Below are 18955 nucleotides of genomic sequence, written 5' to 3' on the forward strand. Positions count from 1 at the left end.
TATATGGGCTACTTCAGAATATGTTAATGTTTTTCTCTACACAGGATGTTGTACATAATGTTATGTACACTGCAGTTTTATTTATACCTTGTGAATACTTGCAACACCTTTCATATCTCAAACTATTCAATAAAACCTCTTTTAAAAAGAGGTAACGCAGAAATAAAAGATTCTGGATGGATGTAGTCTGTGTTGTGTTGCTGTTTCGGTGCTAGGTTGTGCTGTCACATTGAGGAGAAGGCAGTGTGATTAGATAACAGTGCAAAAACTTATTCTAGGTCAGGCCTAGATGACCATTAAGTGCTACCAGATAGCTAAGTGTGTAGATGGCAAAATTGCCTCAATTCCTCATTTCTTCCTGGATTCCCTCCCTTTGCAGTGTTACTTTGCAGCTGTTCTCATCAAGAGGTAGAATCCATTTGTCCAGGTCTTGTACAGGGGCTGGCCTGTGACTTGCTTTGGCCAACAGAATGCAGCCTAAGCAATGTTGGGCCAGTTCAAAGCACTTGCCTCGAGAGTCTTGAATGCTTTGTCTTGAAACCCTGCCATCCACTATGTCAACCTGTCCAAACCAGTGGTCGGCAAACTGCGGCTCGCGAGCCACATGAGGCTCTTTGGCCCCTTGAGTTTTTAGCAAAGGCCAGCTTAGGAGTATCCTAATTAAGTTAATAACAATGTACCTACCTATATAGTTTAAGTTTAAAAAATTTGGCTCTCAAAAGAAATTTCAATCGTTGTATTGTTGATATTTGGCTCTGTTGACTAATGAGTTTGCCGACCACTGGTCCAAACGAATCAATTGTATGATGAGAGACAGATGGCCCAGTCACTCCTAGTGCCTTAGCTCAAAAGCTGCAAAATGTGAGTGAGTGAGACCATTCTAGACTAGCCAGCCTGGCCTACCCAGTGCAGACCCAGCCACGGCTGACATAAGCATGAGTAAGCTCAGCTAAAACCGGTGGAGCCTAGGCTCATTGAAACCCCCCCGTGAGCCACACACCTGTGAGAAACCATCAACTGATTGTATTAACCACATGAGTTTTGGGATAGTTTGTTACTCAACAACAAAAAATGGGTAATCTTAAAGCAAATATTAATCATACTTAAACTGATTCTATAATTCTACAAGCACTATTTATTTCCTTCCTATTTTTTTCTGAAAGCACTCATAAATTATGTTTACCTACAGTTATAATTTTATAAACTCATGAAACACTTAGAAGCCATGAATATTTCTATTGCATTAAAAAAAATCCCCATTTTGGAATATTTGAGACAAGAAAGTCTTTAAAAATAATAAAATCTGAGAAACAGATTTTAAGTTACCTTTAAATTTTCTTAAGGATAAAATAGAAAAACTGGAGGGAAAAAGCACAGGTATGAAACTGACATAGGCTGATGTCCCTTGTCTTCATTTATGGCACCGTGGAAACCCTGCTGTACTGTAGAGCCCCGGTGTTCATGAGAACAAGGAACAGGGGTGGCAGAGGTATTTTTAACAAAGTCATCAAGGCACTCATGAGGATAGCAAGTTTTCCATGAACAAGCAGCATAACTTAGTATCTGCTCTAACACCATGCACAGCATAATGTAAAAGGCATTCTCAGAATACTGATTCTCCCACAGGGAACTCAACAGAGAACGAAGAAAAGATCACAGACTCTGACAGCTGATTGGTGAATTAATTAGGTGTTGCACTTCTTTAGTGCTATGGTAAATTAAATGTGAAACACGTATTCAGAGACATAAAAAGATTTTAAGGATCCTAGGTGTCATGCAACAGTAGGGCCAAATGTAATCAGAATCCAGAGGGAGGCCCGATGCAAACAGGTTTACTAGAGGCACGCTGAGATTAATCGTACTTATCTCCTCTTCTGAGAGGAAAATCGGGACTGGGTGGCAAAATTATTAAGACTCCAAGCAAAAGGAATCAATGCCTTTTTATTGCTCTCTAAAGTTTTCTTGATACAGACTTGAAATTTATAAAACTTTTACCCATCCCTAAAATCATCCCTTTTTACTTAACCCCTTAAGTGACAGGAGATCTTGAAGATAGCACAGAGAGGACCATTTTCACTCTGCAATAACCATGTCCCCGTCATTGCTGCCTATGGTCTCTCAAGAAATATTCTTTTGTTGTGGCCCTTTGTTGCTAAGTTCACCTTGTTATGTAACAGATTTATCGGTTGTGTGATCTTGAACAAGTTATTTAATCTCTTCAGCCCTCAGTATCTTCATTAGCAGAACGGGGATAGTGATGATATTCATTTCATAGGGCTGTTATGGGGATTGATGACGAAGATATTGTGAAGTGCTTAAAATGATGCCTGGCACATGGTACATGTTATAAAAGTTGTTACATGAATATTGATACAAACATTATGTTCTCCTATTGCCACTGAGATCCATTACCATTTAAACTTTTGATTGCTCAGTAGACAAAGATTTAGATTTCCAACATTCTGAATGAAAAATGGGTCTTTCCTCAGAAAATACAGCTTTCACAGAGCTGAAGTACAAAAATACTAATAGAATTTCACACATGGAGTGTAAAGCTTCACAGATTTACTACATAGGGTGTCCCAAAAATGTATATACACACTTATTATACACTATAGACCTGGTGCATGAAATTCGTGCATGGGGTTGGGGGGTCCTTCAGCCAGGCCTGCACCCTCTCGCAATCTGGGACCCCTCAGGGGATGTCTGACTGCCAGTTTAGGCACGATCCACAGGGATCCCTGCAGGATCAGGCCTAAACTGCAATGGGACACCCCTCTTGCAGTCTGGGACCGCTGGCTCCTAACCACTCCGCCTGCCTGCCTGATCGCCCCTAACCATTCGCCTGCCTACCTGGTCACCCCTAACCACCTATGCCTCGGCCCCTGCCTTGGTGGTTTAGTACGGAAGGATGTCCGGAAGGTTGTTTGGCTCTCAGGTCTAATTAGCATATTACGCTTTTATTATTATGGGTTAAATCAAAAAAGAAAGAAACGTTAATTGAGCTACCAGCTGTTAAAGTGTGTAGACATTTTGGGGGGATACCCTGTATTTTCCTATTATCTTCTGTAAATGGAAGAACTGGAGCTAAATACAGGGCAGAAATTATATCTATCAGAAACAAAAGGGAACACCTAATTCATTTCAAGCCTCCTTTCTGGTAACAAACAGATTGTGCTGCAAGAAAGTCGAGGTGCAGTTGTTTGAGTAGCGCTCCCCTGCCTTGTGGGAATGGCACACAGCAAATGCAAACCCGACTTAGTGTGATTCAACTCTTACTTTAAGCAGAGCACCGGGAAGGGCCATAAAGAGAATGTGAATCAAACACGGAAATAGGTCCTCCCCCTCAAATATTCAAAATACCTATTAAGAATAACTTAACATCTTCTAATATAATTTTGATCACTGAGAGTACATGTGGGTATAGAAAGAACACATGAAACATTTAAAAAAGTTATCCTTAACTTTAGTTCCTTTCGCTTCCTCTGTCTGCTATGCACTGAAGATAACTGTTGAATCATTAATGATAAGTTACATATACTGTTTGCTTGTCACATGTGAGTAATAATTGGACATACTAGGGGCTCAATCCAGCCATGCTTTGGTTGGCATAGAACTGTGGCTAAAAAAAGAGGAAAAAAAAAAGATCTGCTTCTTGGGGACTTTTTTTGTCAATTGACAACAGCTAACATTTACCAAGAATATGTGTGAATATATTAAGTGATTATCTTGTTCAATCTTCAAAACACCAGTAAACCAGAAGCACTGTAAAGAAAAATGAGGTGGCATCCTGAGCAAATCCACCCTTGATTTAAATAAAAGAGTTGGGATCCAGGGTTAGACTGAACCCAGAGCACTTATGTTTCATTCCCTATACGTCATTAGATTCATTTTACTTGACAGACATTAGACAAACTAGGTTCTGAGCTTCTTAGCACCCTACACACACATGCGAATAAATCTAATGCATAATTCAGTGGAATCATAAGTTAAAAATAAACAAGCTGCCAGGAGAAGCTCTGCTATTTGGAGTGCTGAGACTGGGGAGGGGGGAAGCATGCCCCATGGTCTCCTCAATGGGGGAACCTTATCAAGAATACAGAAAGCCACACCACAAACAACACTACTCTAGTAAATGCAAGCATGCATTTCTAGTGTCTCAAACACAACTAAGTGTAAGTCGATTGCATTGATTCGAGCTGTGGTTGAGTGAAAACACTACTACATAGTAAATACAAAGATGGTGATAGTCTTGTTTAATCCATTGATAAAATGTAAGCTACATTGATGAATGAGGAGATGGCGTATCATTCAGGCAATCCTCCCTCAATATTACATCTTGCCTCTACTTTGCTGATTAATACTGGCTGGTAGAAATTGTGATGCTCATGTTATATGATGAGAAACAGACCACAGATATTTGGTGTTACTACGTCAGGACATATCTGTAGGTTCAAAAAGCATGCATAATTTTGGCATCTTCTCAGAAGCTGGGATGCCTAAGCAGAGCACTTACCTAAACAGGCTACCATTGCATCCATGCAAAGGAGTGCAAAAGGGGATATCTTATAGCCGGCATCTAGATTTTCCTCAGGACAAAAACTCCGTGTTGTTTTTTTTCCCCCAATACATAAACAAAAGTCTTATTGAAAGGATAATATCTTATTCTAGTCATAAACCTTAAGCATTAAAAAACAATAGGTGTAAAATATTTAAGTTTATGCTGTAAAATAAACTTGCAGGTAACTAAATAATTGTTGGGCTCTCATTCAAGGTCAGTGAAATGGCAAAGCATATAGTTCATAACAGTTGATTTTAAGTAATTTCTTCTTATTACCACTAGTACATGGGCCTCAATGAGAACATCATATCGTGAGCAATAGTTTTTATCATCCTCTTCTCACAGACCAGTAAACCAAACCCCGGAGACCTCATGTACATTACCAAAAGTGACAGATGAGTGTGGACCCACCGCAGGAACTGGTATTGTGACCACTAAACCTTGTGCCTCACTATTGGCAACTTACGTCAGATAGATAAAATTCATAGATTTGTGGAGCCAGAAAGAATGTCGGGGTCAGATGCAAACCATCATCTCTTCAAACACTGCTTGACACACGAATCCCTGGTGAGAAGCAGTTGGACAGCCAACCACACAAAGGGACATCTTTAGAAGCAGGATTCTCAACCCTTTATGCAGCAGCCCATCCTATTTAGGAAGAAATCCTAATTTTTACAGTTTTGTTTGTTTTTTTGTTTAGTTAAATGAAATCCATATGATATTATTTTAAAAGTCTTTGCCATGTTGGATCACATTACACCCAAGTGTCCCAAGACCTCTCTTGAGTCACAGCTATAAAAGTCTAACCTCCCTTTTGTCTGACAGTGATTCAAATATTTACAGAGAATTATTGTCATCTCTAACACTTGCAAGTCTTACCTTCACAAAACAAGGTAAACTTAATATCTTGAAATCTTCAAGTTTCCTCATCACCATGTTTGCGCTGGGCAGTTACCCTTGAGTTTTCAGTGTTCTATGTCAACTTGTGGACGTGGCTCAGAGTTTTGGGAGTGTTCTTCTGTTCAGGGTATTGACCTATTTGACAGCCCCTTCTCTGTTCAATACACCCGTGTCAGTTCCATTCACTCTCTAATTACATGTTGGTCATCACACTGGTGACATTTACCTTTTAAACTTGAATCAGTGATTCTTTGTGCAATAAGAACCTCTCAGCTATATTCACAATTTATCTCACTCTTTACTGATGTAGATTTTCTTGAAAAACATTTCTGATGGCTTTAAAAAGGAGAGCATAATTTGAGAACTTCACCAAAGACTCTAAGGAAATAAAGATTTGCAATAAAAATAGGTAAATAACTCTAGATCGGTATCAGCAGGGGTTGTGGGGGCCATTGCTAAAATCTTCCTTTGCCATTTTAGATGAAGGCTTGATGGTCTTTATCTAACATGGGAAAGGGAAAAGAGAAAGAGCCAGTGTTGGGAGAAGAGGGGGCTGGAAATAGAAGTGAAAATTAGTGTAATTGTTAGGACGAGAATCTAGAGGACACAGAATCTGTCTTTTCATTCTGCTTATGTTACATGCTTTAAACTTTTGTTAAAATTAAACTTCTCAGTGCAGACAAATTCTCCTATGGCTTTGATGGTTTATAAAAATTCTACCAAAATCAAATGAAATATTTTCACATAACCTCTAGCCATATAATAAATTAATAGTGTGTATTTCTTTTTTTTTTTTGCAGATAAAATAAAATCACCTCGTATATACTATCAAGGTACATCTGAACACACTGTTCTTTAGATTTACAATCAGGGATACATTGTAGGATTTCACATAAATTCAAGCAGGAAAAAAGGTTAATTTATCAGGATTACTTACACTGGCTAAAGGAACTATAAAAGAAATACTAACTATTCAAAGAAGTAATTAAATTTCACAGTGTCTTCAAATAACATAAAATTTATCATATTTTAAGTGATATTAAATGTTCTTTCTGATGGGAAGATCACTGTAAATGATAGATAGTTTTGTGCTGTGCAAATGAGCAATTTCCCCTTATTCTCTTCGTATAACTGTCTGTCCATTTTTCCCTATTATCTCATCCAAGTTAACATAATGGAGACCCTTGTAAAATGTGAGCCATACGCTTCATTATGCAGTTCATAATTTAAGTTTTATCAATGATGCCTTTATTTTAAAAAAATATATATCTGACCATCCCCGCTGGTGTGGCTCAGTGGCTGTGTCTCAACTCATGAACTAGGAAGTCACAGTTCAATTCCCAGTCAGGGCACATGACCAGGTTTTGGGCTCAATTCCAGTAGAGGTATGCAGGAGGCAGCCAATCAATGATTCTCTCTCATCACTGATGTTTCTATCTCTCTCTCGCTCTCCCTTCTTCTCTAAAATCAATAAAAATGTATTTTTTAAAAAATATGACCAATTCAATATAGTCCATGTGTATTTAATTTCTCTCCTATTACCTCCTGAAATATTTTTTTTTATTTAAGCCTATATATCTATGTACAGAGAGTGAGAATTCCCTTTGGACCCAAAAACACCATCTTAGACGGATGTGTGTGTGTGTGTGTGTGTGTGTGTGTGTGTGTCCACCATTTGTACCTGGTAGACCATTCGCATATGAGTCCTTCCTTGCTATTATTGTTTGGCTGATATATGTGACACAGTGCTGGAGCAGGCATATTCCCTTTATACGAAACCCAATTTTCAGAAGAAAATGTTCTTTGCTTCATTTCTTGGTCTTCATGAGAACACAGAGATATAGTCCCATATGTCTGTCCTTGCTTGTTTTAATAAGCTTTTCTTAACAACAGTTACTAGCCAAGCCTTATCTTTCTGCCCACCCCTTGAATTCTAATTCCTTTCTCAATTATTTAGTGCGATGAAAATAAAGCAGTAATTACCAATGTCTCAATTTACAAGAACTGAAAACAAAAAAAAAAATAAAAACAATAAAAAATAATATATTGGTTATGACGATTGGTAAAGAACTACCAGCAAAGAAAGAGAAGGTAGAAAAACTAGTAAGACTTACAAAAAACAAACAAACAAAAATAATCCACATCACACATACAGAAGCTCTGAGAGGGTATGAGGTAGTTTCTACACTTATAAATGCAAATTTTCAAATACAAAGTGAGGAAATGTTATGCCCTCCAAGGATAATGAAACAAAATAGCTCAGAGTAACTCAACATCCACTTCAAATTAAAAGTAATATACCACCAATATCACTACCCAGGTCATAAATATTAATAAAGAAAATATCTTTAGCCATTATACATCAGTATAACATAGTTTATCCATTATAAACCATATGTTATCATGGTTTAAAGGTAATCACTTTAAGCAAACAAAATACATATACAGACTCTCTGAAACATATCCCATATCACATTTATGATAGTTTTGTAGAGAAAAATGTATCAGCCCAGCATTGGATTGCCAACATGCCAATAACTTCCCCAAGTTAACTTTGGAGCTAACATACCAGAGGAACTATGTAATTAAATGCATGAGTAAATAAACGACCATTAACTTCCTGGTATAAAGAAACTCAGTCTTAAGACAAAATAAATGGTATTTCATTTCACCCTAAAAATATAATTAAAATTAATTAGGTACTTACCTTAGATGATTAAAACTCCATTGGACACTTTAGAAGCCCAGGCAGCTCCTGACGCAGTTTCCAGAGGCACTCTTCAATTCCTGTAAGTAAAAGGAAGGTGAAAAAGAACATTTAGAGAAATATATTTCTTTATAAAATGATGCTGATTAGCTAAGGAGTTTTTATCTCTCCACATTGCCATTTAAAAAATACCTCCCTAAGTATTGCTGTTTTAGATTTTTGTTAATACAGCAATGAAAATTATGTATTTCTGGGAACTTCCAAGGCAGTAAGTAGGCTCCAGATTATGAAACACTACAAAAAATAAAACCACTCAATTGCATGTTATTTTACTTAGAAAGGCTGTTGTACCATGAAAACGACAGCATTTGTTTTCTTATTATATACACATTACCAACATGAACATTTTTCTAGTCATAAAATGGAGTCAGAAGAAATAGGTGCTGGCTCCTTGTTTAGTTTGTACTGTTGACTTCTTTACTTGATGTTAGCAAGTATTCTTACTTTATGACCCATAATTTTCCTGGACAAGATTTATAAAATGTGAGAAATAACACTCATCAATTTGATAAATTGATACATAATTTATAATATTTAAGTGACTTCTACTTCTAGATAATCCTATCTAATAATAGAGTAACATGCAAATAACCATCACTCCGCTACGCCCATGATTGGGCATTGGGAGGCTGGGGGGCGGGACTCGGGGTGGCCTAGCCGTTGAGAGGCGCAGGGGAGATATAAAAAATATCTGCACCTCTCAACAGCCAGATGGGTCACTGCTGAGGGGAGACTCCTCAGCGTTTGCGGGTCGGAGGGGTGGTGGTGGTGGTGGTGGTGGCCCCAGACCCACGAATGCTGATGGGGGCGGGTCCGGGCGCCGCTGCCGCCGCCCCCGGACCCCCGAAAGCTGAGGGGTCTCTCCGGGGGGGGGGGTGACAGCGGGGGCAGCGGCGGCACCCGGACCCGCCCCCATCAGCGTTCGCGGGTCCAGGGGCAGCAGCGGCGGTGCTCGGACCCACCTCCATGCACCTGCACTGGGGGAGGGCCTGGTCAGCAGCCGCCAAGGCTGCTTCAAGGGCCAAAGAGGGAGGCAGGGCCAGACCCCAGCGGCCGCAGCTGCTGTGGGGCCCGGGGAGCCAGGCAGGGCTGGACAGGTAACCTCAGGGTGGGCCTGGAGGTGGGTGCAGCGGCGCAGCTTGACAGCAGACCGCAGGGCCTGCTTGGCCGTAGCTGCCAGGGACCCACAACAGGCAAGTGGGCCTGTAGGCAGCACCCAGCAGGGCCTGCTTGGCTGTTGCCGCGGCAACTGGGGAGCAGTCAAGCACAGCTGCAGGCAGCACCCAGCAGGGCTTGCTTGCCCATCGCTATGGTGTGGAGCAGGCAAGCCCTGCAGAGAGCAGAGAACCACAGGGAGCGAGCCTAAGCCGTCAGCAGGACATGCCCTGAGGGCTCTCGGATTGGAGAGGGTACAGGTCGGGCTGAGGAACCCCGCCCCCCCCCCGTGCATGAATTTCATGCACCGGGCTTCTACTTCTAGATAATCCTATCTAATAAAAGGGCAATATGCAGATTAACTGTCACTCTGTCACAAAGATGGCAGCGCTCATAGCCACAAGATGGCGGCGCCCAGTCCTCTCAGCCCTGCCGGAGTTCCCCAGTCCCGGGGGTGAGGGTGGGGTGGCTGCTGAGAGCAGGCAGCATGAATAGCTCGGTGGAATGCTTGCTTCGTCACCACTGTGACAAGGCAAGCATTTCACACCTGGCCGTGGATGGGCCTCTGGGCTGCAGATGGGCCTCTGGGCTGCAGGTGCAGAGCGGCCAGGCCCCGCAGAGATACTGGCGCATGGATTCATGCGCAGGGCTCCTATACTATAGATAGCAAAAAATTTAATAGCATACTTTCACAACCTGTCTCAATTATCTCTAGGAGAAACTTTAAAAAATCATTATTTTCTCCCACCTACTCGCCAAAAGAGAAAAAAAGTGATAGGCAAGATAGGTATTTTGCTGCTATGCAATGTTACTTGTCAGTGTTGCCCGTACAGACACATACTAATTAGGTAGAATGGAACTGTGTTACATTCCTCTCTTAAGTCTCCCTCACTCCAAGCCTCATACATGTACTGTGAAATTCAGGCCCAAATTTCAATGAAGCAGCACCATAGACATCTGTGTCCATCTCCCACCCCTTTCTGAAAATCTCTAATCCATTAGGTGGCAAAGAAGATTGGGGTAGAGATTGGTGAGGAGCTCATAACTTTGTCTAGGCAAATGTAGCAGGTTAGAACATAAATAAAATGATTTTCATCCCATTGCGAGAGGAATCATATAAGGTCATACCTTAAGGGCTAGGTCATATAAATTACATTAGCGATATATATAAATGTATATGTAATACATATACATATACACTGAGTGGCCAGATTATTATGACCACCCATCAGTACTTCTTCGTTGGGCCACCTTTTGCCTTCAATACTGGAACGTTTCTTCTTGGCATTGACTCCACGAGATGTTGAAAGATGATGCGAGGAATCTGACACCATGCCTGATGAATAACACTGTCCAGTTGTGTGAGATTTGATGGTGTGGAACCAGCTGCCTGATGGCTCTTTTAACTTCGTTCCACAAATGCTCATATTGGACTGAGATCTGGTGATTGTGGGGGCCACCTAAGCAAGGTAAAGTCTCCCTCATGTTCTTGAAACCACTCTTGCACAATACAAGCACTGTAGCATGGCGCATTGTCTTGTTGGAAGAAGCCATCTCCATTGGGATATGCCATCAACATGATAGGATGAACTTGATCAGCAATGATACTTAGGTATGTTGTGCTATTCAGACTTATTCCACACGAAGTAAAGGGCCCAAATCATGCCAGGAAAACATGCCCCAAACCATAACACTGCCCCACCAGCTTGAAGGGTTGTACTCATGCAGGTGGGGTGCATGCTTTCATGCTGTTTCCACGAAATTCTCACTCTTCCATCTGCATGATGCAACTGGAAACGTGATTCATCGGACCACATGACTTTTTTCCAATGCTCGACTGTCCAATCCTTGTGTTCCTGTGCAAATTGGAGACGTTTTATCTTGGTAACTACAGACAGCAAAGAAGTTTGAACAGGCCTTCGGCTTCCATATCCCATACGATGCAGTGTACGGCTAATTTGCCTACAAACATCAATTGGTCATAATAATCTGGCCACTCAGTGTATATATATCTGTCAGTCTATCTATCTATTTATCTAGCTACCTAGGTAGCTAGCTATCATCTATCTAGCTATCATCATCTATCTATACACTAGTACCCTCAGTTTGTGCTTCTTTATCTCTTTTTTCTATTCTTGAGAATTATTACTCACTGTTTTTTTCTGTTTATTTGAAATAATCTAGTTTTATTTTTTAAATTCAGTTGACATTCACTATTATTTTATGTAAGTTGTGGGTATACAGCCCAGTGGTTATACAATTATATAATTTCTGAATGATCCCTTTGATAATTCATACATGGCACCATACATAGTTATCACAATATTATCCTATCTAATAAAAGAGTAATACACAAAATAACCATCACTCTGTTACACCAACAAGCCACACCCACAAGCCATGCCAATCAGCCAATCAGGAGTGAGTATGCAAATTAACCCTAACCAAGATGGCTGCGGCCATGGAGCAAGCAGGAGGGAGGCTTGGGTTTCCCCGGCGATGGAGGAAGCCAAGCTTTCCACACACCTTGGCGGGCCCAGGCCTCCACTCAAGGCTACAAAGTTTCAATTATAGAAGATAAATAAATCCCAACAAAAATGGTGGAAGCCACGGAGCTGGAGAGAGCAGGAGGCTAGGATTGTCCCTGGCGATGGAGAAAGCCAAGCTTCTGCAGCCCTGGCCTGTCTTGGCCTCCACTTAAGGCTACAAAGTTTCAATTATAGAAGATAAATAAATCCCAGATACCAGGGCCTCCACTTGGGTCACTGGGTGGGGGGGGGGGGGAAGGCCAGCCTGCAAACTACCACAGGCCCCTCACTCAGGCTGCCCCACACCCCAAGGGAACCCACACCCTGATCTGGGACACCTTTCAGGGCAAACCAGCTGGCCCCCACCCATGCACCAGGCTTCTATCCTATCTAATAAAAGAGTAATATGCAGACTGACCATCACTCCAACACACAAGATGGCTGCCCCCATGTGGTCAAAGATCCTGCCCCCATGTGGACACTAGATAACCACCACAAGATGGCCAGCAGAGGAGGGCAGTTGGGAGGGACCAGGCCTGCAAGGGTGGGCAGTTGGGGGCAATCAAGCCTGCAGGGGAGGGCAATTAGAGGCAAACAGGCTGGCAGGGGAGCAGTTAGGCATCAATCAGGCTGGCAGGGGAGTGGTTATGGGTGATCAGGCTGGCAGGCAGAAGCAGTTAGGGGCAATCAGGAAGGCAGGCAGGCGAGCAGTTGGGAGCCAGCAGTCCTGGATTGTGAGAGGGATGAGGGTCCCAGATTGAAGAGGGTGCAGGCTGGGCTGAGAGACAACCCCCCCATGCACAAATTTCATGCACCGGGCCTCTAGTTGACTATATTTCTTTTGTTGTTTTTTACATATCTGTGATTATTTTGTAGCTATCAATTTATAGTTCTGAATCCATTTACCTTTCTCACCCAGACCCCAAACCCATCCTCCATGCTAGCAACTGTCCGTTTGTTCTCTGCATCTATGAGTCTTTTTGTTCATTTATTTTGTTTTTTATATTCCACAAATAAGTGAAATAATATGGTATTTGTGTTCCTCAGTATGACTTCTTTCATTGAGCATAATATCCTCTAGGTGCATCTGTGCTACCACAAATGGTAAGATATTGTTCTTTTTATGGCCAAGTAACATTCCATTGTAAATGTACACCACCACTTTTTTATCCACTTGTGGACTGATGGGCACTTGGGTTGATTTTATAGCATTGAGATTGTAAATAATGCTACAATAAACATAGGGGTGCAGATATTCTTTGCAATTAGTGGTTTGGGTTTCTTTTGATATATACCCAGGAGTGGAATTGCTGGGTCATAAAGCAATTATATTTTTAATTTTTTGCGAAACCTCCATACTGTATTCCAGAGTGGATGCAACAATTTATAATCTCACCAAAAGTACACAAGGTTTCCCTTTTCTCCCCAGCTTCGCTGATATTTGTTGTTTGTTGATTTGTTGATGGTAGCCATTCTGACAAATGTGAGGTGATGGCTCATTGTGGTTTTAATTTGCATTTCTCTGATGAATAGTGATGTTGAATATCTTTTCATATGTCTGTTGGCCATTTGTAGGAACTCTTTAGAAATGTATCTATTCAGGTTCTCTGCCCTTTTTCAAATTGAATTGTTGTGTGTGTGTGTGTGTGTGTGTGTGTGTGTGTTTCTTGTGTATATGTTAAGTTGTATGAGCTTTTTAAAATAAATTTGGAATATTAACCCCTTATTGAATGTATCATTGGTAAATTTCTTCTTCCATGCAGTAGGTTATTTTTCTTCTTTGTTTAAAGTTTCCTTCACTATGCAAAAACTTTTTAGTTTGATGTAGTCCCATTTGTTGATTATTTTCTTTTGTTTCCCTTACCTGAGGGTATATATATCAGACAAAGATATTGCTAAGAGAGACGTCAGAGAGTTTAGCTTACTTCCTATGTGTTTTTTTTTTAATAGTTTTGTACTTTCAATTCTTACATTTAGGTATTTAAACCATTTTGAGTTTATTCTTGTATATGGTGTAAGAAGTTGGCCTAGTTTCTTTTTTTTTTTGCATGTATCTGTCCAGTTTTCCGAACATCATGTGAATATACTTTGCACAATTGCATGTTCTTCACTCCTATGTCATATATTAATTGACTATATAGGCAGGGGTTTATTTCTAAGCTCTCTTTTAAACTAAGACACTTTCTAGCCAGATATATTGTGAATGGTAAATATCCCATTACAGTCGAGAAAGAAATCGGAAGCTGCATTTACATTAGGGAGAAACAAACTTTGAAAGAAATAACGACTTTTGGTAAGAAGTGGGACAGTAGATATAAAAATAATAATATATCAGGAATGGCTGCATCACATTTTATAAATTTCTGGACATACTGTAGAACTATCCTGATTTCCTGAAAACGCATCAACTAATCCAATGCTTCATCAGCTTATAACTCTACTCACAATTGTTTGCTTGTTCTCATTTAGTTATTTATAATTCTATTAAAAATCCGTAAGCTTTTATTGAAGGTTCACTGTGACAAGTGCTGTGATAAGTATCTCATTTAATCAATAAGATATATACAGTATCACACTTTGCATACAACTGCCATTGTCTTACATATTATATGTCTCAGGATATAAATCCTAAATTGGAAGCTGCATGTTCCATAAAATTAAGTACTGTTTCCAACTAATTATAACTTTTAAGTTCTATATCTTTAATTTGCTTAAATGTTTGTGAATGTCTAAAGTGATTACTGAATAATTTAAAATGTATATGGAACATAAAAATTATCAAACAAATCCATTATTCAGTTATCTAAAACTTGCATTTTAACATTCCTTTAAGATGGGGGGGAGGGGTGATCCTGAAACCTTACAAGTCCTTTTGTTTACAATCACATTTAAGGATTTATGACATCTTTAAGAAAGATTTATTTATGGAAGAAGTCATGTGTATTATATATCTAACCCATGCATGGGAATTTCCTAATATTGCTGGAAGATCATTTTAATTAAGACTAAATATTGTTCGAAGCAGATGAAAAATAAGCTAAGGTGGCAAAGTAAATCTTATGAATGCAAAAGAAGCAACTAGATATGAAAGATTAGAGAGACTATTTTGCTAAACAACAACAACCAAGTTGGGAACAGATAAGGTAGTGAAGAAGGAAGATAGGGAAAATGTGTCGATAAAACCCATAAAAGTCTCTGAGTCTGTGGGGTGTTTGACAGGAATTGAAAAAGCACAAATGTCTAAGTACAAATTCTTTAAGAGCTTGCTGGATTATTACTGAAACCCTGGAGAGGAGAAATGCAAACTCTAATCCCTAAGAAGTAATACTTACAAGAATGGGGTATGACTCATGGTAGCCAACAAGATGAGAAGCAAGACCCGAATGTGGTCCTGCATCTTGTGACTCATTTTTCTTTACTTGAGGACATCCATTTACACCAAAATGGTTTGCAAAGTAGCAGAAAGATATTAGTACTGTAATAGAATACATATTTGTTCAGAAGAAGAGGAAGGGAAGTATGAAAAATCAATTTCATAAGAATAGGTGGATGTAACTCAGCTGAACTGAGGACAAGCTCAGAACAAAAAATTTGAGGACTTACACCTTCAACATTTTGATTGAGGCACACAATTTGTGATAAATGATTTCTAGAACACAAAACATAGGGAATTGATGAACATATATTTGCAATTATTTAGTAGACAGAAGATAGCTCAGGCCATGTGTAAAAATAAAAAATCTGTTCACAGGCTTAGGATGGTCAAAATCACACGTAAGGAAGGCAGTGTACCGGATAAAATGAAATGAGACCCAACCTGGAAAAAGTTTACTAAATATGCATAGACTTTTATTAACCTTAGGCATACAGATACTATTGTTGTTTTTCCCCCATGATCACATGACCAATTTGTGGCAGAGATCATATTCACCTTCTGGCTTCCAAGTCAGTCCCCTTTTCACACTGTTTCTAGTGTCTTTCTATGAGATGATTACATATTACGGTTGAATCCCAAATGTGCATGTAATACTAAGCAGATAATGACTCTAAGTGCAGCACTGGATTAACGTGGGGATTAAAGTACAATGCACTTATCCCAGTGCCCAGCATTTCATGAGTGACTAATGACTGCTGCTATTGTTATATTATTATCTAGACAAAGAGAGAAAACATAAGTAAGAGGAAGATAGTGGTGATGTGAGAAAAAAAAATTTTGAAGAGGATCAATGGAGATGCTGTAACAGTAATTTTAGAGGGATTCCTATTTTAAAACAAAACCAAAACTGATTTAATAGCTACTCAAACAAGCGACTTTAACTTCAAGGTTAGGGATACACAATGTAATTTATGAAATAATAATTGGTTTATTTACTTCTTTGGACAAAGAGTATAATAATATCCAAGAATAAACAATATTTTTAAATTGATTCAAACTGAGGTAAGTATATTCTTTAGGTTTATGGTGGTGTTCTAGGGAGTATTTGAAAGCAAAGGGAAAGTATATCAATCTTCCTGGACCTTCAGAATATTTCTAGGAATGAATATCCACTAGTTATTAATTTACATCTCTACCTTGACAATCGTTTAGGAGAAAAATCTTTGACTAAAGTGGTACACATGTTTATCAATCTTCTCTCTTTTCCACAACATTTTTTAGTAATTCCCATTTTTTTATCTCCAACATGGAAAAGCAAAATCTATTTGTTACTGTTGTACTTTCAAACAAGACCATGTTGTCTAGGGCAGTGGTCAGCAAACCGCGACTCACAAGCCACATGCGGCTCTTTGGCCCCTTGAGTGTGGCTCTTCCACAAAATACCACAGCCTGGGAGAGTCTATTTTGAAGAAGTGGCATTAGAAGAAGTTTAAGTTTAAAAATTTTGGCTCTCCAAAGAAAGTTCAATCGTTGTACTGTTGATATTTGGCTCTGTTGACTAATGAGTTTGCCAACCACTAGTCTAGGGCATTAGCACACACAGAAAATCGTGCTGAAAAGCTTATCATGGTGAACAGTTCTGAGCAATGAATTTCTTGGATGCTCCCTTTAGGCAAATAACGCAGCAGCATCTAAGGAGCATGCAAATGGTCCACAGCCTCTGCCATGGAATGCCATCAACATGTTGGAGACTGTCCTAGCCGGTTTGGCTCAGTGGATAGAGCGTTGGCCTGCGGACTGAAGGGTCCCAGGTTCGATTCTGGCCAAGGGCACATGCCCGGGTTATGGGCTCGATCCCCAGTAGGGGGTATGCAGGAGGCAGCCAATCAATGATTCTCTCTCATCATTGATGTTTCTATCTCTCTCTCCCTCTCCCTTCCTCTCTGAAATCAATAAAGACATATATTTGAAAAAAAACAAAAAAAAACAACATGTTGGAGACCTTACATTTGTCTTAGAAGACTGGTCTCTCCTACACTGGGGAGAGCCTCTCCTACACAGTGAAGACCAAATGTTTTGAAATATTATACGGCACCTGCATCCTTTACACATTTTAGTGATAAAATAGAAGGAGAAAGAGAAATAACCTGTCTACTATGTGTCTACATATGATGCTTTAAAAACTTAATGTAATATATGCATCCTAAAATTAATCATGTGAAATAGGTACTACTGTCTCTTTACAAATACTGAGCTGAAGCTTAGAAAGTGACACAGTAATGTTCGCAAGGCCACAGACCTTTCCTTCTATATCACTGCCTTCAAGGTATCAACTTTGGAAAGCTTTGGCCACGGGACTGATTAAAACAAACGTTAACTGAATGCAATGGTGATTAATAAAACATGACAGCTGTAATGAGTGCAGGTGACCAGAACTAGGTGATTTAGGTGTTTTACTATTAACATTTCAAGACTGATAAATAAAACTGAAGTTCTGAATAAAAGCTTTCCCTTTCTTTTTTTCTTGCATTGGCCTTTGTTTGAAAGAATGGTTATTAACAAAGGGAGTCTGTTTTCGTAATTAATGTTGAACTTTAGACTTCCTAGTATACTGGAAACTTTATTAAGATTTATAAAAATATATTATTTAATATTTCAAACAAGGTGCTTTTGCATAAAACATTAACTGCTTAATTAAAAAATTGATATTCCTAACAAATTTACAAAATATAAATGACGTTTCCTGGAAACATACATTTATTCAACATTACCATTATGATAAAAATATAGAATATACCATTCATTAAATCTTAATTCTAATATAACAAAGTAGCTGTGTAATTCTTAATGTTGATAACACAAAATAGCTAGACTAATATAATCTTAAGAAGTAAGCTATATAATTCATAATCTTAGTATTGTAAGTTAGCTATTCTGTTGACCAGAGCAATGGAGGCAATATCAAAGGAAAGTAGAAAAAATATTTTCACTGAGCAATTCTAACTCTGACATTCACTAGAACTCTTTTAATATTAAAGTGAACATTTTCCAAGTTAGCAAAAGCATAACCGTATTACTTGGCTGAATCATTCTATAGATGCTCCATGTATAACAAGTTGCCCTACACCATGCCGAAAGAAAATCTCATACTCACATTACACTAAATCCTATTCTAGTATAAAATGCACACTGCCTGTTTGTCAGGAGAGAAAAACAGTAATAAAACAAAATTTTGATCCTTCTCTATTTTAAGTTGCCTGGTTTTAAATCACTTTGTTTGGTGGCTCCCAACAGAATGACAAGGACATCACTCTGGATTGCTTTGGCGGCCTACATTTCCTTTTGTTCTTGACTTTCGTAGAGCTGTACCTGTTAGAGACATCAGCATTTTCACTTGCTTTAATCTTCCAGAACCCAAGAGTGAAGGAAATACACTGTCATCTTTTTATTAGGTCAATCAAGTTAAAAAGTTTTCTTTGTGCTGAAACTTTTAAAAACTTGAAATTCTACCACAACTAGAAAATTTTGCATGTGAGTTGTATATTTCATTTGGACTTAAAACATATCTTTATAAAATATTTAATTTTAAATCACACACACCATTTATCAAGGCTACAATACGGTTCTGTAGGACTAGACTTTACTCCAAGAAAATCTCAAAACCTAGT

At 39.2% G+C, this 18955-nt stretch overlaps 1 protein-coding gene across 13 annotated transcripts in view; it reads right to left on the bottom strand.

The window, feature by feature from the left end:
* The window catches only part of LINGO2 (leucine rich repeat and Ig domain containing 2), a 1264400-nt gene that overhangs the window by 727566 nt on the left and 517879 nt on the right, over window positions 1–18955 (bottom strand). For all 13 annotated transcript variants that reach the window (XM_079791176.1, XM_079791163.1, XM_079791166.1 and 10 more), the window contains one exon: window positions 8169–8248. The gene's annotated coding sequence lies outside the window, so the exon portion shown is untranslated. The remainder of the gene's footprint in view (window positions 1–8168; window positions 8249–18955) is intronic.

The sequence above is a fragment of the Cnephaeus nilssonii genome, assembly GCF_951640355.1.
Source record: "Cnephaeus nilssonii genome assembly, chromosome: 14".
Classification (NCBI taxonomy): domain Eukaryota; kingdom Metazoa; phylum Chordata; class Mammalia; order Chiroptera; family Vespertilionidae; genus Cnephaeus; species Cnephaeus nilssonii.